Here is a 25,349-nt window from a genome sequence, read left to right as displayed (position 1 = left end):
ACCTAGAAACCAGTTTTTTCTGAGAAGACGGAGTCCTGGAAACCCCATGTTCTGTCTGAAGTTACTTACTTATTTATTTTTTTCAATAGGAAACTCAAAACACTTCCAGAAACTGAAGATGGTTCCAGGACCAATGTTTTTGTCATCTTCACATAAACCAATGTAAGACAAAAAAACGCTGATATATAATGTGTCAGTTATTCCTGCAGAAAGCAAAATTAACTCCATATATTTTAAAGGAAGTGAGTTCAGTTCACAGAATTAGGTGCATACAAGACATCTGGAGGGAACAGAAGAGTGGGAGGCAGGCAGCCACTCCAGGAGCTGTTGTGCTCAGGATCACACCAAATGGCAGGGAGGCATGGACGGAGCACGCTACTTCCCCTGTCCTGGCGCAGCCACACGTCCCTGCTGAAGCTCGCCTTACAAGAGTCGCCTTACTCAGAATAACTCTCGGTTGCTACTGGACAGTCGCACCTCTGTGGTCATGCCTGCTGTCAGAAAGAACAGCTCAGAGAAAACCTCCTGTCCTTCTGCCATCTGTATGTCATGCTAGTGCTTGTAGCTAAGAAATAGGGTTTTCATCCTGAACTTAACCTGCAAAGAAATATAGAAAATGCAGGTTTTAGCTTTGCATCTTGCATTGTACAAGAACACTACCCTAAAGAAGGCCAAAATTCATGCCTGTAATCCCACCGCTTCAGGAGGCCAAGGTGTGCAGATCACAAGGTCAGGAGATCAAGAACATCCTGACCAACATTGTGAAACCCCATCTCTACTAAAAATAGAAAAAATTAGCTGGGCATGGTGGTGCATGCCTGTAATCCCAGTTACTTGGGAGGCTGAGGCAGGAGAATCACTTGAAACAGGGAGGTGGAGATTGCAGTGGGCCGAGATCGTGTGGCTGCACTCCAGCCTGGGTGACAGAGCAAGACACGATCGAAAAAAAAAAAAGCCCAAAATTGAGCTGAATGAGCCACTCCACGTTGTTCTGCACCCCACAGTTTACTGTTTCAAAGACTGTGACTTTCAGTATCTGCATCTTCTGTACTCTGAATTTCAGCTCTCAATTTCCTAACACACAGTGATCCGAGCACAGTCTCCTCCCTGCCCTCCATACAAACAATTCTTTGTTCGTATGTTTCTTCGTTTGGCTTGTAGCCTTAGAATGAAGAGAAAATTGTATCAAAAAATGACATAATGCGAACACAGTTTTCTACTGTGGTACGCTGCTGTATCTTTGATTCAGTTGCAGAGAATACACAACATCAAATCTGTCTTTACTGCATTGGGTTCATCTGGGGCTGCTCCTATCTGTAGGCTAAACAGGGACAGCACACACATCTTTTCCTTTAAGATTTCTATCTATCTTCAAATATCTCATTATTAAGGTAAATTGTAAGTTTTGGCAATAGCTTGTCTATCAATCTTAATTTAGTGAGTTGTAAGTTTTGTTTGTTTCATTTGTCTTAAAATACATTTAGTAGGTGCTTGAGAAGCTCTCTCATGAGGTGGTTTCTAGAAATAATTTAACTCACAAGTCCTATAGGTGATATTTATGGTAATTCATTAAATATGTATGTAGACAATCCTCATAAGATTTAAATATTCTGGTAATAAGTTTAATTTAATGTGGAAGCTTTAAGCTATCAGAAATAAATGACACAAACAGTAATATGTATTACTAACCAATGTTCTCATAGTTCTGTGGAAAATATCTGTGTTTAATTATCATTGAATCATAATTAGACTTATGGCAGACCCTTCTGGTAGAAAGAGGAAAATCTAAATACATGTCGTGTACCCTCTAATTAACCAGAGTGGCTAGAAAATGGAGAAGTGGAAAAGTGACCCAATAAATCTTCACTGTTGCACTATTTTCTGACACAACCTTGTGCATTATTTAGGAGCAAAGATAGGTCATTTTTGGACAATTATGCATAGAAAGAACAGAATGGGTTTCAGTTTATATTAGCCCAGGTTTCCTCTAACCCTAGTCTTATCAATTGAATAGAATTTCTGAATTATAGAGTTATCAGTCTTTCTTTTCAGGATTTTCATGGACTTTCAGTGATTCGATGAGTTTGGATCCACTGTATTTGTTTTTTGAGATGGAGCTTTGCTCTGTCACCCAGGCTAGAGTGCAGTGGAACCATCTCGGCTCACTGCAGGCTCTGCCTCCCAGGTTCCAGCGATTCTCCTGGCTCACTCAGCCCCCTGGTAGCTGGGATTACAGCTACCACGTCTGGCTAATTTTTGTGTTTTTAGTAGAGACAGGGTTTTACCATATTGGCCAGACTGGTCTCCAACTCCTGACCTCAAGTGATTCTCCCACCTTGGCCTTCCAAAGTGCTGAGATTACAGGCGTGAGCCACCACACCCCTTCTAAGGTCCACTGTATTTTTTAAATGCTCAGATTTTCATAAATTTTCTGTTGGGAGCTACTTCAAACTTGATATTAGATTCTTTGCTATTATCTCATTACTACTTAAAAGCACATTTACTTTGTGATAAAAGGTACACCAGGGTCTCATTGAACCTTCTATTCCCCCAAATGGAAATCAACCATTTCTTAAAGGAGCTTAGGTTAAACCTATTGGGAAAGGTTTTATAGGCTCCAATTTGGGTATCATTTATTGCTGGCATGCTCATTGCTACTGACACGACATTGCCTTCAGGCCATTTCAACAGGAAGAACTAGAAATATCCCTAATGTACATCTATCTCTACATATCTATCTATATATTTATTTACAAATCTTGAGTTCATAGTGATATTTACAATTCAGTTCAGTGTAAGACATAACAGTGTCTCTGTTTCTATAATGTAATTTTAACAGTTTTTCTTATAGCATTGACTACTAACACCATTTACTTAATACCTATAGTAGCTGATACTTCTACAACAAAGCCTAATAAATAACATTTAAAATTTATTCTTTTATTTATGTTTTAATGCATCACGGTAAGAATATATGGTGAAAATACTTTGTTGGAAAGTTTGATGAATTAATCCTTTCTTAGAGTAGTTTTGCAAACACTTTCATAAGTAGCTGGGTTGATTTATGCAGCAGATCTCGTTATGGTTCCTAGGGATTGTCCTCCTCCACTCCCCATTCCTGTGAGATAATCGCATACCTCCTCCAGTAGTTATGTGACTTGCAGAGTTTCTCCTTATGGCAAGACAGTAATTCTACACCTCTGTGGTTAGGCGTGGCCCTGTGATTTGCTCTGCCAGTGGAAGTGACACGTGCCACTGTTGGAGAGAGATGGGGCTCTGCCTTTTTACTCTTTCCTCTATCACGGGAACATCACACCTTTCTTACTGACTGTCCCTCCAGCCTCAGACCCCACTGTACACAAGATATACCTGACCTGCAGTCCAATGAAAAAGGAATAGATGTGTTATTTTAAGCCCTTGGGATTACATGCATATAGAAATATATACGTAGTGAAGTCTTACATCCAACTATGTCCTTACCGTCCAAACTCTCCTATTTCCTTTCCAATATGTCATTATTTATATTAGTTTTAAGCTTAACCTCATGGTGCTTGCTTTGGAAATTAGCCAAACATGCAGTATATTAACTCAAATGGAGTGGTACTCCCCCAGATAAACTGATAGTGAACTCAATATACTCAGGCTCTTCTAACTTGCGTTGCTCTAACTTGCTTACCAGGAAACTTTATGAGCGTTCACCTTATGAGTTTAACTAACTGCCAAGATGAAATGTATCCTGTGAAATCCTAGAACAAGTTGTGCAAACAAATTGGGAGGTATAGGAGGGTAAAAGGGGTTATTCAAATATGATCCTTGAGAAGATCTAGTCTTGTGATGATCCCCCAGCACCTATGAGAATGGACACCCTTGGGCCTTCACTAAGATGAGTGCTTCTCCTTAAGTGTTTCTTCTAAGCACATCACTAATTAATATAATGTCTTCTGAGGGAAGTCTTGGCCTCCTTTGAAATAGGACCATCAGTAAACTGGATCATTCGTGGCAGAGCAAGCCTAGTTAACTAGCTCTTAATCTGATTGGAAGGAACAAAAATGCAAATTTTCCTTCTAAGTGAAACAACATGAAAAGAAACCATTGTTTCCCCTTAACTTCAACTCCACTTTCACACTTGAGACACGAGGAGGGAGAAGGCATTTGATTTTCATTGAATACAAGGTTAAATTTGGATAGTGAGTATATCATGCTTAGAAGAAATTGTGGTAATCTTTTTCCATAAGGTGATGAGGATAGAAAGAATTATTTTCTTTCCATCCTAGATTGAGACAGTTTCTTCACAATTGAAAACAGAACCGCAAAGATTCTGGAAGATGATGGCTTTCACAATGCATTTATTTTGTTTTCTTTTTTTTTTAATCTTTCCTATACTGATTAGTAGTAAGTATCCTAAAATATAAGAGCCTTTTATCTTGAGAACTCCAAGGAGATAAAACGAAAAGGAGGAGGGTGAGGTGGAAGAGTGCTGGAAAGTACTGAAACAGGAAAGTTCTAAGCAAGACAACAGATTCATTCATAGAGTTTCACAGGGAGTTTCGGTCAGCAGGGGCAGCCATAACAAAATAATACAAATTGGGTGGTTTAAATTGATTTCCTCATAGTTCAGGGGGCTGGACTTCTGGGATCCAGATTCCAACTTGGTCGGGGTCCTTGGAGGGCCCTCTTCTGGGCTCACAGAGGCTGAGTCCTCTCTGTCCCACATGGCCTTTTCTTGGTGTGTACATGGAGAATGAACAATCATCTTTTCCTTTTCTTATAAGGACATCAGTTCTATCAGATTAGAGCCTCACTCTTATGACTTTATTTAAGCCACTTACCCCGCAAAAGCCCAATTCTCTAAATACAGCCACATCCGGAGTGAGCACCTGAACACAGGAATTTTGTCGGAGGTGGGCTTTGGGGAAGGGAGTGTCACAATTCAGCCTATATCACGGGATTTAGCATATTAGACAGAAAAGCCCACAGTGTCACGTGGAAGGAGTAACACGTAGATATTTCATTTTTCTATCACTTTTAAATTTTCTTGTCTAATCATGAGAATGTCATTATTATTTTAGAAACACACACATACATATCTTGCAAAGATATAATAAGAAATTTAAAAATACATATATATCACGACACTAGAAATGCCTGGGAAAATAAAGAAAGACATTGCAATTCTGTAATTTTCAAATTACAATGAGACCAGAGGAAAAAGAAGCAGACATTATGTGACATTTTATCTTAACAAGAAAAAAAGATGAGAGGAGATAACAACATTTAGAAATAGAAAAAATATTTAAGATTAGAAGAAATAATTCCAATTACTTTTTTGAAATTAATAGGAAAAGTTATAACCAATGAGTTCTTAAAATTGTGTGAAGATATTCAGATATTCAAAGATTCAAGGGGAGAGCATTAGCATTTACACCCTGAGAAAGTCTCACAGTTCCCCTATAATCTGATAGTGACGGAGTTAGTGGTTTGATATCATTCTATCAATCTGAGATCATTTGCTTTTAGACTTAAGAGCGTATTTACTAGCAGTGAAGATCCAAACATACTCTAGAAAATGTTGACAGCAGATAAAATAATTTGAATGGTTTCAAGGTCGAATGTTTCTGGAAATTACTATATTACATTGAGAATACATTTTAACCATGTGTACAATTTAAATATATTGCAATTGGCTCCATAGGTAGAACATTTCTGTATCTATAATGTGGTGCTATTGGAAATTTTCAAGAAAGAAAATGGCACGCAGCCTTATCCAGATTTAACCACTAGGAATCAGATTTTCAGGGTGGGTCTCTTTAGTCTAGTGGTCCTCAAACGGCTCCAGAAACCCTGAACTATAATCATGATTTTTTTTTTTCTGAAGAACAGAGTGTTTACATATTTGGTAATACAGATAATCGAATTGATTATAATTAAAAACAACATTCTGCTTCCAAATAGCTTAAATTGTCTTTGGAAAAACAGCTCATATATAACAGACAAAGATCTAAGTTTGTCACTTCCTGACATCAGTGCATGTATAGTTTGCCATTTCACTTGGAAGAAGGAATGACCATTTTTGGAGGGAATGTATGGGAGATACGTGGAATAAATACGAATTTAGTTGGGGCTTAGGGATGGGGGGAAGATACATAGGAGAGGACGCTGGCACTGATAAAGGAAGAACAGGATTGGTGAAGCATGCAGATGACATTAAATAAGAATCAATCTCCTTGAGTCTGATTTTATTTTTTTCTCTGACCACTCTTAGCAGAGAAGCAGTGCTGAAACATGACCCAGAGCATGGGATTTCAAATCAGATCAATGGAGCTTCAGTTTTCACTTCTCCACTTAAAACCTTTGTGGCCAACTCTTAACTACAGCTCAGCACCTCTCCTGCACATGGGGATGATGATAGCAGCTTGTTTGATGAGTTATTGGAAGATTAACTAATGCCCTTAAAGCACCTGCCTTGCATTGGCTCCACCTAAAGAAAATGATTAATATCTATTGAAATATTATTATTACTGCAACGCTTAACCTTGTAATCAGTGCATCTATTTTGACCTAACTAAAATCACAGTGATTTATTTAGCTAAAATGAATTACTTTATGAATATACAATTCAGACAGCACACTGAAGCATTTTTCACTTAAGTATTTTGTGTTTAGCTGTTTCCTTTGTGTATATACATATAATATATAAACTATATAGAATAATTATTTGTGCTTGGTTTGTTGATATTTAGTATCTAGAAAGAGCCTTGCGTTGTTCAGGCATTCCCTGCTGGTTTCAAATCCCATTCTTCCCTGCCAGTATTTCCTCTTCCGTATGTGAAGAAGTGTCCTAATTAAAAGTAGGGGCACATTCTCCGGCGAGTCCCCTTCTTCCTGTGCTGTTTGTCTTCCGTGCCCCACATCAGTGCTTTGCATTTGACTTCCTTCATCTCTGCTGACGTTTTTCTTTTTGTCTTATATCAGGAAGTGCACTGTGGAAAACCTTCTCTTTGAAGAAGCTTTAAAACTCACGTTTCTTCACTAGCAAAGCTCTTTTTTCCTAGTTACATCTTTCACAAGTATAACCTGTCTTTAATCACTGCATGACCTTAACAAGATTTAGAATCACAGAACCTTATCACTCACATGGACCCATGGGAATACCTAGTTGAACCTAATACAGAAAATTTCTCTCAATCATTCCTGAAAAACGGCCGTGCAGCCCTTGAGTGTATTTCTGCAGTGGCGGAGCGCTCCATAACTCATGAGGCAGCAAATCCCATTGTTGACTAGCCTAAAGAGCATCTATATTTAGCCAATAGATGCCTCCCTACAACTTTAAACTGGGTAGTAACTCAGGCCCGAGTGACTGAAAGATGTGCTGTGGAGTGAGAATACTCTTTCCAGTTCTCCAGACAGATGGTAAATGAAATGCAATTTTCATCTCTCAATAGTCTCCTGTACTTAACCATGGTAGTTTCTGATCAGTCATTGTCACATGTTGGAAGTGGCTTGAATTGGGCATTCTGTGTCTCATCAGATGTACAGAAGGCTGTGGTGCCATCCAAAGCCTATTTTCCATCCATCAAGCTCTGTTCTCTCAGGTGTCATCCATATCTATTATTAATCACTTATTTCATCTATTTTCCAATTGCTCTACAGAGTTGCCTCATTTTTAGCTAGTGGTTAAAGTTACTCAGAGGAGGTCTGTAGTTTCTTCCCTTATGAAAGTGAGATAATAGGTCTGAGTCCAGCTTTGAGCAGCAGAGGACATGATTCAAACCTTAAAGTGCTTAATGTGTCCCCATATTCATCAAGATGTTATTCAAATTGTATTACCACATTCATGAGTGTTTAAATTAATAAAAGTTTAACATTTTTATAAAAGTAAAATGTTGAAATTTGCACTCAATTATAGTAGCTGTTAATGTCTTATAAATATTGTTAATATTTTTTCATTGTTATTACTGTATTATAAATACCAATCACCTAACATCCTTCCAAGAAGGAGCCATCATATTACCCTTTTAAGGAAGAAGAAAACTGATATATGACAAGAAAAATGGTAGAGCTAATGTCTGAAACAGAAATTTCAGGTTTGAAAAACTTTGTATTCTTTTTTCTTTTTTTTCATTTTTTAAATTTTTTATTTATTTACATTTTAATTTTTGTTTTCAAAGATGGGGTTTCACCATGATGACCAGTCTGGTCTTGAACTCCTGATCTCAGGTGATCCACCCACCTTGGCCTCCCAAAGTGCTAGGATTACAGGCGTGAGCCACCTCACCCGGCCTAAAACTTTGTATTCTTAACCTTTAGGCTGAACTACTTATTCAGTTAACAGGATAATACCCACGTGATGAGTACATGACACATACTCTTTGGCATCAGAGGAGGAAAGTTGAGAGTTTATAGATAAGAACAATTGGGTGACACGAAAGTTAGTTGATGCATGTAGAATACAGAGAGATTGTGAGGTCTTTCTCAGAAAACTTTACCTATTATCTCTTCTACAGGATAGTCAGGTGTGCTGAACGCTTGAGTTTTCAGTTCATAGAAGTCCCAATACGTGTTCCTTTTCTGGTGTGTTCCTTGGAACTGAAAATCTCTAAAGTTCACTTGAAATAGATTTTAACGAAAACTTAATACAAGGTTTTGGATATTGAAGTAACAATGACCACCTTCAGCAAATGTTTGGGAAAGGAAGTTTATCCAAACCTTTCAAGCTTTGGATAGAAGTTTTGAAATCAAAGACACATAGTGAAGTTCTCGTGTTTAAGGCATTCTTCAGTGTGAAGGATAGCTCAAAATTCACTTACTTCTCCAAAGGTTATAATCACAGAAAGTCATTTTTAGAAGAAATTGGGTACTACTTGTCCCTGCAGTTCTTAAGTGTAGGAAATAGTATTTGCAGCCGTTGACACTGTGATGACTGTTTTTATTGGGTTAATATTACTATATTGTACCACAGAACTAACTACACTTTTCACTGCTGCTAAAGGGATGGCTTGGTTGGTAATAATTTGGACTATTTTTGCTGAACATTTTCATTGTGTACACTTAGCATTCAGGGAGTCTCAATGCAAGAAAGAAAATCAGTGCAACTTGGAATGCAAGATTGAATTTTGCATTCTAGCTTTTGTTTTGCTGTACATTCCGTGAGCAGCAATGCAGATATATAGTTTAATGTTCATAATTTTACTAGGAACTAGGAAGTGGGTTTTTTTAACTTCATTATTAAATTTGAAACAAGTGCATAGTCAGTCCTTCTAAATTCAAGTAGGTAAATAGAAGACTCTTTTCCCACAAACTTACACTCTCACTTGAGAAGTATTATCTTTGGAATTGATTGTTTTGTTTGTTTGTTTGCCTTTAGAGACAGAATCTCCCTACGTTACCCAGGCTGTCCTTGAATTTCTGAGCTGAAACAATGCTCCTGCCTCCTAGAAGCTGGAACTATAAGTACCACTTTGGTTAGAGGAAGACTGCAGCAAAGCCTTGTGTAAGTCAGTCACAGTGTTGAACTGGGCCCAGGAGATTTCACAAGTAAGAAAACTGACTCATGAAGATCCAATAAATCATCTTAAATACAAAGTTCAAATTTAATATGTTCCTTTTTAAAGTTAGTATTCAGTATATAAATGTTTTACCAAACATAAGTTAGTAATAACGTATGCTTGTTAATTTTAGCCAAAATTGAGAAATGATTTTGTTAAAATAATTTTTTAACTATGTCTAAGACTTAATAAGATTATCTGATGATTAGCCATAATCTTAATAAGAGTATATGATGATAACTTATGAGTACATTTAAAAAGGTAGTCACATTTCTCAATTAATAGTACAATGAACTGTGGCTTATCAATTTTCATATACTAGATATACTTTCTCCACATCATGGCAAATAAATTGTAAAGATGAAATTGCTAGCACTCTTCTCTGTTGAAGAGGAATTTTGGAACATGCAAATGCAGATGGTACTGGATAACCTCCAGTCCGTGGCTCCGTATTGCTACATAAACTCTTCTAAAATTAGCGGAATTGTCATAAGAAAAAAAAGGCAAGTCCAAAGTGAAGTCATGTTACTTCCTTGCCTGATACTTCAGGACACGCAAAATTAAAATAATATATGGTATTCATAGCTAGTGTCAATGTGTCTACCATGTAAGAGATGCCTGTTTAATTTTAGACACTGTTCATGTAGATTTAAGGACTTGATGATGAAAGCTATTAGGTGCCACCCAGTTCTCCTCTCAGCCTCTGGGTGTGCTGCCAGATGACTGTCCTCAGGTGCAGTGTTTTTTTGGGAATGCACAATTCCAAGCCCACAATTTCTTTCACATGCAGCCTGCGTTCAGTGACCGATCAACTTACGAGGTCAAGAACCAGATGCTCCACTTACTCCAGACCACTCACCTATCAGTGGCTCACTCAGCACTCCCCATGGGTGTGTGACCTGGGGCATTTTTCAGGACTGCATCACAGTGCACTGTCTCGCCATGCCACAGTCTTCTGTCTCTTACAAGGCAGTGATCCCAATGTTGCTTCCTAATAAGCATACTGTATACTCATTTTAATCTCGTATTTTGCTACCTGAAGGACCTAACCCGTGACTGCTGGTGCCAAGAATGGTCCAAATAAAGGAGAGGCTAAAATGGAATTTTGGAGTTGGACCTGCTGCCAACCAGCTGGCAATAAAAACCCCACTGGTGGCAGGTGGCACACAGAGAGGCCCTGGCATGAGCTGACAGCACAATGACTAAAGCATTCACTGGCTGTGAACCAATGTTATACCACTGGCAAGAACTGCATTAGCTAGTACCACCTTGTGATCAAGAGACATGTAGTAAATAGTAACCATAGGGGAATGGGATTGAGCGCCTGTCGTTAAGCTTGAGAGTGACTGATTGACAATTAAAAACTAAATATGGACACCAGAAGGCCTCCTTGATGGCATATAAAGAGACTCTAATCTCCTAAAACTGGAAGGCAGAGAAAGCTGAGGACTAGACCTAAATCTTAGTGGGAAACATAGCTGAGCTTCAAAGAAGAAAATCCTCAACCATGGCAGCTGTACCATGCCAAGTGCAGTAGCCTTGTTAGGAAAGAATGACCCAGACATACAGAATGAGCATATCTGGATTGATGCTCTAAATATTTTGAATCCCCAGATCTCCTGGAACTCTCTGACTTTGCAAAAGTGGCCCACTCCTTCTTATGAAAAGAATGCTTCCTAGTGGGGCCAGAAACTCCCTATTGCTTGATAGAGATGTCTGTTTTGAAAGATACCGTGAACATATCACAAATCCCTACCTTTTCTCTGGCAGCCAGGAGGGTTAATTTACAACAAAACCAAGCCGTTTGTATCAAGTAACAGCAGCTGTCATCTGGCAACATGATCGAATGGTCTGTTTAAAGACACAGTTCATGCTCCAGGAAGGAGACAGTGCTTTCCCAGAATGGGGCACTATCATTGAGAATGCAGTACGCCCTTTAAATCAGTGGTAGGTATATGGCACTGCTCCCTCAACAAGCAGAATGCATGGATCCAACAAGCAAGAGGTCAAAATAAAAGTCTCCCTACTCACCATCACTTCAAGTGATTTATTTGGGGACTCATCCTTTTTATCTTTGCAGCTCTGTGTTCCATAGGCTTAGAGCTTGTTGTTACCAAAGAGGGTTTACCTCTACTAGGGAGACATTAAGAGTCCCCTTGACCTAAAAGCTAACGTCACAGTCTAAGCATTTCAGGCTTTTCATATCAGAGAACCATGGGCAAAAAGAGTCAGCAATGTGACAGGAGTAGTTGATTTTGACCCTCAGGAAGAGACAGCCGCTGAGGGCAGGTCGGAGTACACCTGACACCTAGGCAGTTTACTTTGGCTCTTTTTGGCAAGTCCTTATTCAGCTGAAGAACACCTACTGACCAGGAACTTGGATGTCTAGGAGAATAGGGCTTAAAATCTAGATCATATCACCAGATGAGCCACCAAGACAAATAGAGATGTTGGCTGAAGGTGGAAATTAGTAGAGGAAGACCCTGAGGATCCATTACAGCCTTGATACCAAATGCAGAGGCAGAGCTTGGAGCTCTTCCCGACAACCTTCCTCGGATAAATGACCAAGAGAAAGAAAGGCTTGCAGAATTCCTGGGGGTGTGCTCCCAGGTCTCACACAAAAAAGTGAATAAGAAGGTCCACAGTGTGCACCGTGATGGAGAGTATGGTGTGTGAAGCAGATTTCTCTGCAAGGCTTCCTCATCCAGGTTCCGAGAGTACTAGTAAAAGGCAGGCTCAGCTCTAAGCCCTCCACAGAAAGAAATGGACTCTAGTGAATGTAACAGCTACATTTGAGCTCGTTTCTTCTTCCAAAGGCAACCAGGACTCAATGACTGATTAACACAGGGATATGAATGCCCTGTCCTCCCACCTCAACTTGAGGAAACTGAAATTCCATCCCCAACTCCAGAGTTCCCTGTATGATTGGCGGAGGATTTCACAGGACCACATAGCAGTTCAACTTCTCCCTGTTTCCGATTTTGATTCCTTCTCTTCCTTCTTAGGGTATTTGTCCTAAGAGCACTCTCTAAAAAGACCCTGCTGGCTAATCTTCACAGAAGAGTCTGCTTCCCAGGGAAACCAAACTGTTCATTGACTTCCTTCTTATGGAAATTTTTATTCTATCCCAAACCTCTTGCTGGGAACACCCAGAAACTGTTTCATTTCAGTTATAGAAATTTCCTATTCTAAAAGTTGCTGTGTCATTCTTTTTATAGTTTCTGTGTATCTGATAAGACTTTGTCTTCACATATTAAAACTGTATTTTCTTACAGTTCTTTAAAACGTTTATAGCAACCATTTTGTGTTTATGAAAAGCTTCGAGTTTGCTTTATATTATTATTTTTTTCCTAACCATGAGTTACATTTTCTCTTTCTTTGTAATTCTGGTGATTAAAAAAATGTCGGCTGGGCGCGGTGGCTCAAGCCTGTAATCTCAGCACTTGGGAGGCCGAGGTGGGTGGATCACGAGGTCAAGAGATCGAGACTATCGTGACCAACATGGTGAAATCCCATCTCTACTAAAAAATACAAAAATTAGCTGGGCGTGGTGGTGCACACCTGTAGTCCCAGCTACTTGGGAGGCTGAGGCAGGAGAATTGCTTGCACCCGAGAGGCGGAGGTTGCAGTGAGCCGAGATCGCGCCACTGCACTCCAGCCTGGTGACTGGCAACAGAGCAAGACTCTGTCTCCAAAAAAAAAAAAAAAAAAAAGATGTCAAACATTTTGGGTCACACAATCGAGTAAAGAATCTGAACTCTTCTACCCATCCTCAAAAAATGTTGATTCTTGTTTTAGCAATCAGATCAGTTAGTCAATTACTATTCAATCACCTTGAACTGAGCAAACTTTTATGCTTGGTTTGTGAAAATCTGTGGAAACTTCAAGTGTTTTACAAGCCCTTCTAACTTAAAAGGACTTAAACTCCAAATGTTGTCTTCTCTGAGATCTCTTTAAACTTTATTTTAGGTTTGTTAGAGTGGGTATAGAGTAGATTTTGCTCTAGGACATGGTCTGTGCTACCTTTCTAATCATTCATGGTTGCCTGGGTGTTAATGAGTTCTACGATGAGCACAGCATTGTCCTAAGTTTCCTGTTTCTCAAATCGGTGGCACCTGCTATCTGCGATATCCTGGGTGGCTTGCACGGCGTATGTGCACACATGGATACCTCTTTAACATGAATTTGCAGGGGAGCTACCCGTAGGCTTCTGGGGCTTTCTACAAAGCTCTCTTCTTCGATTCTTCCCCGAGCCTGCCGCACAAAGATTCCAACAGCTTCAGCTGCAATATAGCCTGATGTCTGCATTTTCAGTTTAACAGGATCTCGGCGATTTGCTTTTTGCCTTAGAGTCAGTACGTTTTCCCCCAGCAGAAAGCTAGTGGTCATGGGACTCATCATGTGAGTCTTCAAGGGCTGCTGTCTTGCAATGCTCATTTATTAGTGCACGAAAACACTTGCTTCATATGTTTTGTCCAGTTACATATTTGTTTGTTGCAGGAGGGAGAGTCTTGTTCCAGTACTTCATCATGAAAAGAAGCAGAAGGCTGAGAGAATGTACCTCTGTATTTTTTTCCTAATTCAATGTTACGTTTGCATGAACATGTGAATTTGTTCTTTTCTTTCCCCAAAATAAGAATAACAAATAAGTTGCAGAATTATTTATTTCATAGTCAGTTGAAACTTTCTTGGCCAGATACTTGTTGATGTTTGGGAGATAACAGCTTGTGAGGAACACGACTAGATTAGGAGTGATACTTGTAAGGGAAAGGAAAATGCGTGTTTTGGGATAATATGCTAATACTGTTAAAGGGTTAAGAGAATATATTCTCACTCAAAATATAAATATTTCATGAGGTCTCTCCACATTTCTTCTTAAATCAAAGCATAACTGGTCTCATTTCCTTCTAGGAGTTCTTATCAAACATTCCGTTATAGTCCACGTCACAGGGATAGTTTTGTTTTGCCTTGTTTTTCCTTGTTGTTTTTGATATCGTGTAGCCAGTCTTACGTAACAGCCTATTCAGTCTGTTTATTCCCGCCTTCTTTTGAAATAAAGATCCTACACAAACTGGTAATATGAGAAGCCTTGCTCTGCACACTTAGATGCGGAGGGCTGCCAGGAGTGATGGTATAGAAGGGCATTACTGGTTGTGAATATCTCCTCCTCTAAGATTTCCATCTCTGAATCAAGGGGAGGAATTATGAGGCTCTGAGAATCATGACGGAAGATCAACAGTAGCACCAAATGCACAAAAAATTCCTGCCAACTAAAATTTACAGAGATGTTCAGGTTTTTCCAAAGACTCTGCCTTTTTCCGTGAACGACAAGAACATAGGAATATAGAAAAGAATCATATACCTGAGAAATAGCCCAGAATCAGTGAGTGAGGAAGAATAATAGGATGGTGAATTGTAATTAACTCGGTTCAGGTGTTAACTCTGAGGTGACTGTGAAAACGGCAACAGTGCCTGCAGAACAGCCATTGCTTCGTCTTCTGTGATGAAGATGTCAGGCTGGATCATTATGTTAGGCAACACTGAACAGATAGCCATTGGCATGTAGCTACAATAACCTAGAGAGAGAATATAGGAGACTGTGGTTGGGCACATCACCATTACCAGGCTGGATGAAGGAGGATAGATCTGTAACAGAATAAGAAGTAAAAAGTAAAGAAGCAAATGAAACACAGGAATGTGATGTCACAGAGTTCAAGTCATAAGAATATTTCAGTTAATATGGACTAGATCAATGTGAAAAAAAGCCGCTAAAGAAAAAATACTGTCATTCTTGCAGAATGAACTAGGTAGTGCTATCAGAGTATAGGGTGTACTCAAGATCTGCTGATTCTGCAAAGACTGTAAGAGTAATTGCACCACTATGAGCTATCAATGTGGTATTAGTACATTCATCATGTGGGATTTATTTACCCCTCACACCAGTCATATGATCTGGGGATTATCTGTTCTCTTTTGCCCATTGGAAACAACACCTAAGAAGCCAGCATTGACTTATTGCACAGCTTGGTCAAAGTCTCACGAATGCCTTGAAAACTCTGTCTAAATGGAAAGAAAATGAGAACATTTCCTTCTTTTACTTTATTGGGAAAATGTACACTTGGAAAGAAAATGAGAATATTTCCTTCTTTTACTTTATTGGAAAAGTGTGTGCTTGGGAATTTGAACTTGTCCTCTATGGCTACTAAAATGGGATGATTCCAAATGGGAGGGAGCCTCGAATCAGCAGAGGATACTGATGGCAGAAGTGGATCATTACCCTTTATGTGTCCACAGGGAATCACTTATTTCCTAAAAAGTCGCTTGCAAATGAGAATGATAAGTTCTTTTTCACTCCTGTTTAAATATTATGTTAGACAGAAAGTTGATCATCTATGTGTTGCTTGTTTTTTTGAAAAAAAAAGATGAAAGCATTTCATTTTTTGTCAAATGCATCTATTGTGCATTACACTCCTAATATAGAGAAAGTCCATATCAAGTCCTAGCAACAATGAACAAATATAGTCAGAATGCGTGGGAGCAGCTACCTATAAAGATTCTCTCCAGCCAGAGAACATCCCAGGCATGGAAGTGACACACTGCTACCAGCTGCCTACATTTGATTTTATAAACATCCTTTTTTCTCTGTGGGTAAACCATATATGTTGGTTTCTTCTGTTACTTTGTGTGCAAATAGTCATCACTAAAACCTATCTGTGAGAATACAGGTCTTTTCCACAGAAGAAAGAGAATAAAAATGGAATTTTGGAACTATTCTGTATAAAATCTTGGGTCTTTGCTTGGGTATATACTAGATGTTTAAATTTAGGAAAATGATTTAATTTCTTGGAGGTTCAGACTTCTGATCTGAAAATGAAAGTGGTAACACTTTACTTACATTTTTGTGTTTTATACATGTAAATACTAATATAGTACCAGTCACACTACAGACATTCAATAAATGATAGCAATTGTTTTCATTGGTGCCACTGCTTCTTTCACAGGATGAAAAACTTCCATTTGTGTTTTAAGCAAGGGAAATTAAGAAAGCAGTTTCCCTTTCCAAATAGGCAAAAGAGTAAAAATGATCCCCATGACTTAGGAAAGACAGCTTTTTAAAAGTTTGGCATGTATTTTTTAAAGTGTTGTCAATCTGCTAAAAATAATGAACAATTCTCCTTAACTGACTACTACTTCTGAAATATATTCTGACTACCAGAACTTTAAGGTTCTTTGTATCTGCTGTATTTTTCTAGAAAATAGAATAAATAACCAACCATTATGGGATAGCATATTGTGCAGATAAACATTTATTAGAAGAGTTATGGATAGAAATTATATGTAGTTCTGTGATTACCTTTATTACATAAATCAACACAGGAATCAGCATATTCCATAGGAAATATGGAATACATTCTGAAAAAAATTTCTGACAGAATTATTTTCAAGATGTTATTTATCAAATAATATATTTAATTATTTACAGATAAATATTGAACATATTTTAAAATCAGTATCTATGTTTAAAAATGTCTATGGCAATATTTGCCAAAGATGCTATAATAGTTCCTAGGTCTGTTGTAACGAATTACCTCAAACTGTGTGGCTTCAAACAAAGAAGGGAATTCTCTCCCAGTTGTTGCCATCAGCAGTACAGAGTCTAATCAAGGGTGGAGACACACATCCTGTGGCTGTTCTGGGGACCAATCCCTCCTCTCCCTCTACCAGCTGCTGGCAGCTATACATGTTCTGTGTATCCATCTTCTAAAGATACTTGTCATTGGATTTAAGACCTATTGGTTAACCCAGGATGATTTCCCCTTTTCTAGAACCTTAAGTATGTCTATGAAAATCCTTATTCCAGATAAGGTAACATTCACAGGTTCCAAGCATTAGGACACAGGCAATATGTTTTTGGGGTGGGGGGACACTATTTATCCCATTTCAAATGCTACTGGATGTGCTGTGGTAAAATGTTCTCTGGACAAATTAATTGTGGATTCATTCCATGCTGTATTTCCCTCAGTGAGATTCACATTTGAAGAAACAAGACATCCTAAAGCAAACAAAATCGTTTCACTTTTTTCAATACAGTAGATACATACTAATGTATTTGGAGGCACTACTGGTCCATGGAACACGTTTTCAGCCACACCAGCCAACACCGAAACATACAAATACAACAGGCACGGAACTTTCAAAAAGCATGTGTGAGTTTAATCTGGACCTACTGCAGTAATATAGGGATATTTTTAAAAGAAATTCATCAGTAAAATTTATGAATATAGGTAGTTGAAATTCTTCCAATAATCAAGCCCTTAATTTTTATTCAAAATTATAATAAACTATGTTATTCTTAGTCACATCCTTAACTGACAATGAATTACAGAGAGTGATTTTTTTCTTCAGCAAAAATTATCCCTAGAAACGTTCTTTACAACAATTACATGAAGCATAACATAAGCTGCCTTTTCCCACGTAACTTTTATTTTGGCATCACTAACCATTAAAATGTAAGCTAAATCTGAGTTGAGGACCTCCTCTCTAATCCATCCTGCACACACTTTGGTGAGGGACGCTATAGTTTTCTGAGGTCGATTGTTTGGTCAGTAGTAAAGAGGGACTCAGATGTTTCACTGCATCAGCCAAATGATTATTTCCTCACCAATGCTTTTGATCATCCACCTCCTCCTACTCCTTTATTCACAGTGTATTGGAGTTTCTACAAGGTACTTTTTATGGTGAGCCTAACAATTTTCTCAAGGACAGACATAATGGAGAATCTGCCCTAACCCACCTCTACATGGCAGGATTTTGTCCTCCTTTCTTGTGATTTGTGTCTTCTCAGTGTGTAGCAGAGCTAAGAAGGTCATTAGAGATAAGCAGCAATTGAAAAACACTGGTAGTGTAGCATTTGCATTATGGATGAGATGTTAAGCAACATTTTCTCGGTGCATTCTGTTTAACTCAGTGCAGCAGATACTGATGGAATTCTATGTGCAGTGCCTATGATAGCCCAGAACAGGGCTCACATCTGCTCTAAGGAACAGAGATACACAAATAACTTTTCACTTGTTCCGCTTTCCCCTCAAAGATCTGACTAATGAGTATGGCCCCATATTTCTTAGCCTAATGGAAAACAGTTGACAATTTGGTTTGTCTCTGAAAGCACGTGATAACTGCAGAAAGCAACTTAAATAGCAAATTTATCTGGCCTGGGGCTAAAGCAGAGGTCTTGGGTCACATAAACAGGTGGTGTGCTCACAAAGAGAGGGAGAGCAGTAAATGCACCAAAAATATAAAACAGCCAGCTACTTAAGAAGAGAAAGAAAGATTGTACATCAGCTACTCTCTACTGTTTCAGACACGAAGAACAGAGTGAGGATGGGCCTCTCCCACACTCTCAATGGCAGGCAGAAGAGATGGCTGTCTTGTCAAAGGTGGTCTTGCCTAGTTGTGCACTTAGGTGACAGTGCCAGCGGTGCATTGCTGTTCTGGACACGAGACATGAAGGATGGAGGATGTGCTCAGCTTCTGTTATTGAGGCACAAGTTCTAAGCCCCATGGAAGCTCTGATCTGTTCTTCATCTCCATGTCAAAAACAAACAAACGAACAAATTTCCTCTAAAATTTCTCAATGAAGGATCGTAAATACAAATTCCATGTTCTTAGTCTTTTACAAGATGGAAACGGAGGAAGTGATAGACTCCTCATGTGCCATTCAATTGTAAAACTGCATGCAGAACTAAGTACTATTATTATTACATTATATTTAGGATAATGCAAGGGAGTCTAATAGGAGTTGGTCATCCTGATCGCCACACCCCGAATTTCTCTCCAAATTACAATTCAATATAATGAATGTCACATTGGAAGCATGTGTGTAAGGATCAGAAATAGCTGAGGAAAAGCTCCGAATACTTTTATCTATAGGAATTTCATTAAAACAGGAAATTCTATAGGACATTTCAAGATGGAACATTTTCTACAAATGGCGTTATCTGAATTAGGCATTTTAAACTAAAGTCTTACATAATTAACTTTATTGGTTGACTTTAAACATTTAGTCTATTTCAATTCTTTTTCATTGACTGAATTAAATACTCTTTAATAGCATCTGCGTTAAGCAAAGGAGAAACAGAACTGGTATCAATGGTAATGGTCACCTAATCTTACAATTCTCCATGTCTAAAAGCTGTCATTCTTCCATGTTTGGCATGCCTATGAGTTTACAATGGACACTTCTAAAGGAGCATGGATTAGAGGTGGCTTTTAGGACATCCTTGTATGGGGATAGTTATAATGCCAGTGGCAGCTGTCAGTCTATCTCCCATACCCTGGATATTCATAAGTGTTCTTCATTTTCTGTTCACCAAAATGGAACTGTATCTTCCTGTTCTCATTTCCTCAGGCCTGTAGTGTCTCACAGGGGGTGTGGGTGAAGATTATTCACTAGCTTATTTTTCTCTAAGTTATTTTTTTTTAGAGAATAGTTCAATGACATTACCTTACCTAGTCCAATAATTTAATGAATGGAAATACTCTTCTGAAAAAGTTCAATTGACAATATATTGTGGTGATTACTTATTTTGAGCCAGATGTAATCACTTTAGCAGTGCCTTAATATCAGTTTTTTCCCAAAGGATAAAAAATCTTAAGTTTCCCTAAACAGCTTATAACTCAGTTTTCTTTGCTTAATCCCAGCTTCTTTAGTTTTATGTACTGAGCAATAGAACTTTAAGGAATGTTCAATTATCAAAATTTGCTACAGAAGATAAGAAATCCCTTCTATATGCAAAATCAGAGAATTAAATGGCATTGTGTATATGCATGTATGTATGTGTGTGTTTGCATGGGCATGTATGTTTATAAAAAAGTGCTAGAGACTCAGATGATATGAAAGAGATTCTGCAGATGAGAATGAAGAGTTGGGAAGAATCATTACATGAAAGTACTTATATCCATGCAAATGGGCTTGAATCTTAATCATTAGGAGAATGTGCTTCAAATTTAATTTGTCCCAAATTAGGTAGTAATGAAATCAGTTCAGCTGGTTACAATCAAGATTTTCTTTAATTAAATAAATTGTAATAGAAGAATCAGGGTTTGTCACAAACAGTAAGAATGAAAGTTGGTTTGTGAAACCTTAGTTTCATAATAGATGACAGATTAGATTGATTGATTGATTGTGTGTTTACACTAAGCCATAGCATAAAATATACTTCTTACTGTTCATATGAGCAAAAATTTAAAAAACTAACATCATAGAGAGATTAAAATGTTTATCAGTAGAGCATTACTATCTTCTACTTATGTACATCCATTACACAAAAAATTAGTTTGAGAGAATCATATGCAAATATAGCTGAAGAGAACAATAGCAATTATGAATCTAACATCCACAATTTCAAGTTGATGAGGAGAAGTAAGGCCTGAGATGCAAATGTTTGTCCAAGGTCACACAGGTGACGATCAGGAGAGCTGTGATCTACATTCAGGTAATGCTCTCCAGTTCTGCCATTGCTTTTAGTCTATCACTTGCCACCATCATCAGAACTAACTACAAATCTGTTATTATTGAAGCGGTGTTGCTGTCTGGGGTGATACCTGAGGTTCGTTGCCTCATACCAAGAAAATTAAGGACTCAGACACACACAAGGAGTGAGTTTAAGAGTGGAGGTTTAATAGGCAAAAGAAAGAGAAAGCAGAATAGCTCTCTTTCCTGTGAAAGAGAGGGACGCCGAATAGGACTTCTGGTCCATGTTGGAGGGCACTGGATTTTATAGACAGGCTTGAGAAGGCAGAGTCTAATTTACATAAGGCCCAAAGATTGGTTGGACCAGGTATGACGTTTGCATAATACTCTGGAAGCTAGTGACCTCACCCTAATATTACTATGCAAATGAGGTCTCTGCCTGGCTGGCACCAGGTTGCTTGCTCCTCATTGTACAAGGAGAAGGGCAGATGGAGCTGCCGTTTTAAACATGCATAGTCCCAGGCAGCCTTTTTTTTTTTCTTTTTTCTTTTTTCTTTTTTTTTTTTTTTTGAGACGGAGTTTCGCTCTTGTCACCCAGGCTGGAGTGCAATGGCGCGATCTCAGCTCACTGCAACCTCCGCCTCCTGGGTTCAAGCAATTCTCCTGCTTCAGCCTCCAGAGTAGCTGGGACTACAGGCTGCACCACCATGCCTAGCTAATTTTTGTATTTTTAGTAGAGATGAAATTTCACCATGTTGACCAGGATGGTCTCGATCTCTTGACCTCGTGATCCACCCGCCTCAGCCTCCCAAAGTGCTGGGATTATAGGCGTGAGCCACCGCGCCTGGCGCCAGGTAACCTTTTTCTATTGGCATACCTGCCGGGATTCACCTTTGTAAGCTTCCAGCTTGCTTGTCTATCTCTGCAGCTGAGTTTTACAGGCTGCTCTTTGTTAGAAAAGATGATTTGGCCGTTGTTTTTCATTAAAAGGAAAACCTTACCGAGGACTTCCATACCCTCACTATCTGCCTATATAATTTCTTTTTGACTCCTATATCACTATTGCTGCTGGAAAAAATATTCATTAAAAAAAAATAGTGGCATAGGTAAAATATACTGTATTGTAGGAAATCTAAAATTTATAGAGCGCATTTTCTTTTAATTTGAGAATTTCATCTTCCTATGATCCCTTTTACCACAGTCCTTCTGTTTTTCTCTTTGTTCATTTGCTGGTGCCCTGGGTATTTTTTTCACTGTCAGTCCTATATCCAGAGGTGCCACTCATGTAAACAAAGCTGAGCTGCGAGGGTTAAACAGTAATTTAAATGGTGATACTGTATTTGGGATAATTGCTGCAAATGTTGTAAATTATTTTTTCCTATAGATAATAGCTTGACCCTAGCAACTAACACAATCCATCACCTACTGCCAGGAAATCAAGACCAAGAAAAGAAGTGGTTAGAAAAGGTACCACCAGCCCTGGAGTTTTATGGTCAGTAAAGTATGGAAAAGTGAAAATAGGCTCAAAATAAGTCAGAGCACAGCAAATACTTCTCTAAACCAAGTTCTGATTTTATACTGTAGGAGAGAAATAAAAGTTATATTTGAATATATTTTATAACAACTGTAAGTGATGCATAACTAAGAGAAAAATGTATTTAATATTTTTTGCAGAAAGCAATATATAACTTAAGATTCAGAAATATTTCCTTTGAACACATTTTTTCTTTAAAACTACAATAAATAGTAAAAATGTGTATCTGGTTTTTTTTTGAAAGTAGGAATTTTTATTGTGTTTATTTAGGATGAAAAAATTAAAATGTACAAAGTAACTTTTTGTTTTATAGATACCCGACAATGGTTTTTATTCTAAATTTATATTTCTGTATGTAATATGCATTTAAGATACTTAATTACACAGAAAGAGGGAAAGTGTGAAGAGTAATTTAGATGGTAGAAAAATATTTTTATTGAAATAAATTTGGAAATATTTCAAAATGCAGAAAACGTCAATGAGTAACATAAAAAACCTGTAGTCAACACACAGATTATCAATTGCTGTTCACACATTTGCTTTTTTTTTTTTTTTTTTTTTGATATGGCGTCTGGCTCTGTCGCCAGGCTGGAGTGCAATGGCGCTATCTCGGCTCACTGCAACCTCCGCCTCCCAGGTTCATGTGATTCTCCTGCCTCAGCTTCCTGAGTAGCTGGGATTATTGGCACACACCACCACATCCAGCTAATCTTTCGTATTTTTAGTAGAGATGGGGTTTCACCATGTTGGCCAGACTGGTCTCAAATTCCTGATTTTTGGGGAGGCCCACCTAGGCCTCCCAAAGTGCTGGGAGTACAGGCATGAGCCACCGTGCTCTGCTTTGCTTCATATTTTTGTGGATATAAATACTTACTTGCGCTTACTGGTGTATCAATAAAAAATCCAATATTATTGTTAGTGTGGGTAGAGTTTTACTAAAATAATTTGGCAAGAATAATTTATTTACTTCTTTTCAATACTGATTAGTTCATCTTCGATTTGTCAGAATATCAAATACAATACATATACTTCTATCTCAGTTTGCATCTGGGTAAGAGAGCTTCTACTGCAATGCTTCCATGTGGTTGCTGCTCACTCCTAGAACGTGCAGCTCATCGTCTTCAATAAACAGGAATGTAAATTGTTTGCTTCCAAAACGGATTAATACAATTTAAACCCTTGCTAGTCTTATGGGAACATTCCCATTTTTTCACATACATGCCACACTTGTTTAGCTTCAATAATTGTCCCATTATAATAGGCACAAATAGTATGTCATTTAAATCTCATTTTAATGATTACTAATGAGAAGATTTCTTTACAGACTTAGTCACATTTTACTTTATTTTTCTGTTAATATCCTTTTAATATATTTGGCCTATATTATTATTAGTTTGGTTGCTAAGTTTATTGCCTTGTAAAAAATTTAAAAATATTCTCAATAATATTGTTTGTTAGATATTTATACTAGACATACCTGGCTCTTTAACAAATAGATGTTCTATTTCTATTAATTGGTTCTTCTTCCATTTGCCATATAAATTCATCTTATTTAACACCGTCTAAAGTTAATCAATATTTCTATTTCTGAACAAGATGAGCCTCTCAGAAAGTTTTAATATATTCTTTCTCATCTCTCATATTACTTTTGAGTAATATCCATGCACTATATGTTTTTAAACTTCTAAATTATTTATTGCCAGATATAATCAATATTTTCTTAGATTTAACACTTCAGTAACAATTGCTTTGCTATTACTTTTTTTTTTGCTTTCCGTTTTGTTTACCTTTTCAAAAAAACTACTCTTTAATCCATTTTTAAAATTATTTGCATAACATTTAAACTAGTATTTTAGGAGATACTTTAGCTATATCTGAAATTCTAGGTTGAGAAGTTTTGGGGGTCTTTTTTGTGTATTTTTAAAACTGTTGATTCATTTTGTTTTTTCCTTATTAATTAACACTAAAGACTTTCTTTCATTGCCACAGGCATTTTTATAGATATGCATGCATTGAGCTCTCTTTTCGGAAATATATACATTTATAAATTCCTATTAGGAAATTTTATAAGTACCTGGTTATTACTTCAATAAAATCATAGGTTAGTAGTATTTTGCTGTTGTTATTGTTGTGTGGATAACTGAGGTATAGTTAAATGACTGATGGTAAATATTTTTATATTCCTCATTTTTTTATGTTTGATTTATGTAATCTTGGTGTCCCTTATATTTACTCTCTACTGGAAGACATACGGAACCACGCAAGACTAAATAAAGCATATGAGAGTCAAAATGTTCCTGAGTCCCCAATTTAATCAGGGATTTTTCTTTGCTGAAGTCACAGGGCTGGTGTCCAGGAGAGAGAGACCCACAGAGGAAACACTGAAGTGTATTTTTCTCAATCTCATGATGGCAGTTATTTGTGCATATCATGGAAATGCATTGTTTTATAATGGTTACTTTTATGTGTTGGAGACTTAATAAGAGAGATCTTGTAATTATTTCACATAGAAAGTACTTTGTATTTCAAAATTATTTATAAAAAATTACTTCTGTGACCTGGGCTTGGGACACTTGATTAAGTGTCCAGATCAGGAGTCTTGCAACAGAGATTGCTATTTGCCTCGATCCATTATCTCCCAAAAGGCCATTGTTTCATAGCCCCACTAACATTTATCACATGCATTTAATGGTATGTCCTTTGTCCACTCTAACTGTCAGAAATCTGTGGTTTATTCAACTTAAAATACAATCTCCAGAGCCCAATATAATAAGTGTCTATATTGTTGTAAGTTCTC

The sequence above is a fragment of the Aotus nancymaae genome, unplaced genomic scaffold, assembly GCF_030222135.1.
Source record: "Aotus nancymaae isolate 86718 unplaced genomic scaffold, 86718_ANA_hifiasm-v0.15.2.pri h1tg000065l, whole genome shotgun sequence".
Classification (NCBI taxonomy): domain Eukaryota; kingdom Metazoa; phylum Chordata; class Mammalia; order Primates; family Aotidae; genus Aotus; species Aotus nancymaae.
This window is presented reverse-complemented; position numbering follows the sequence as displayed.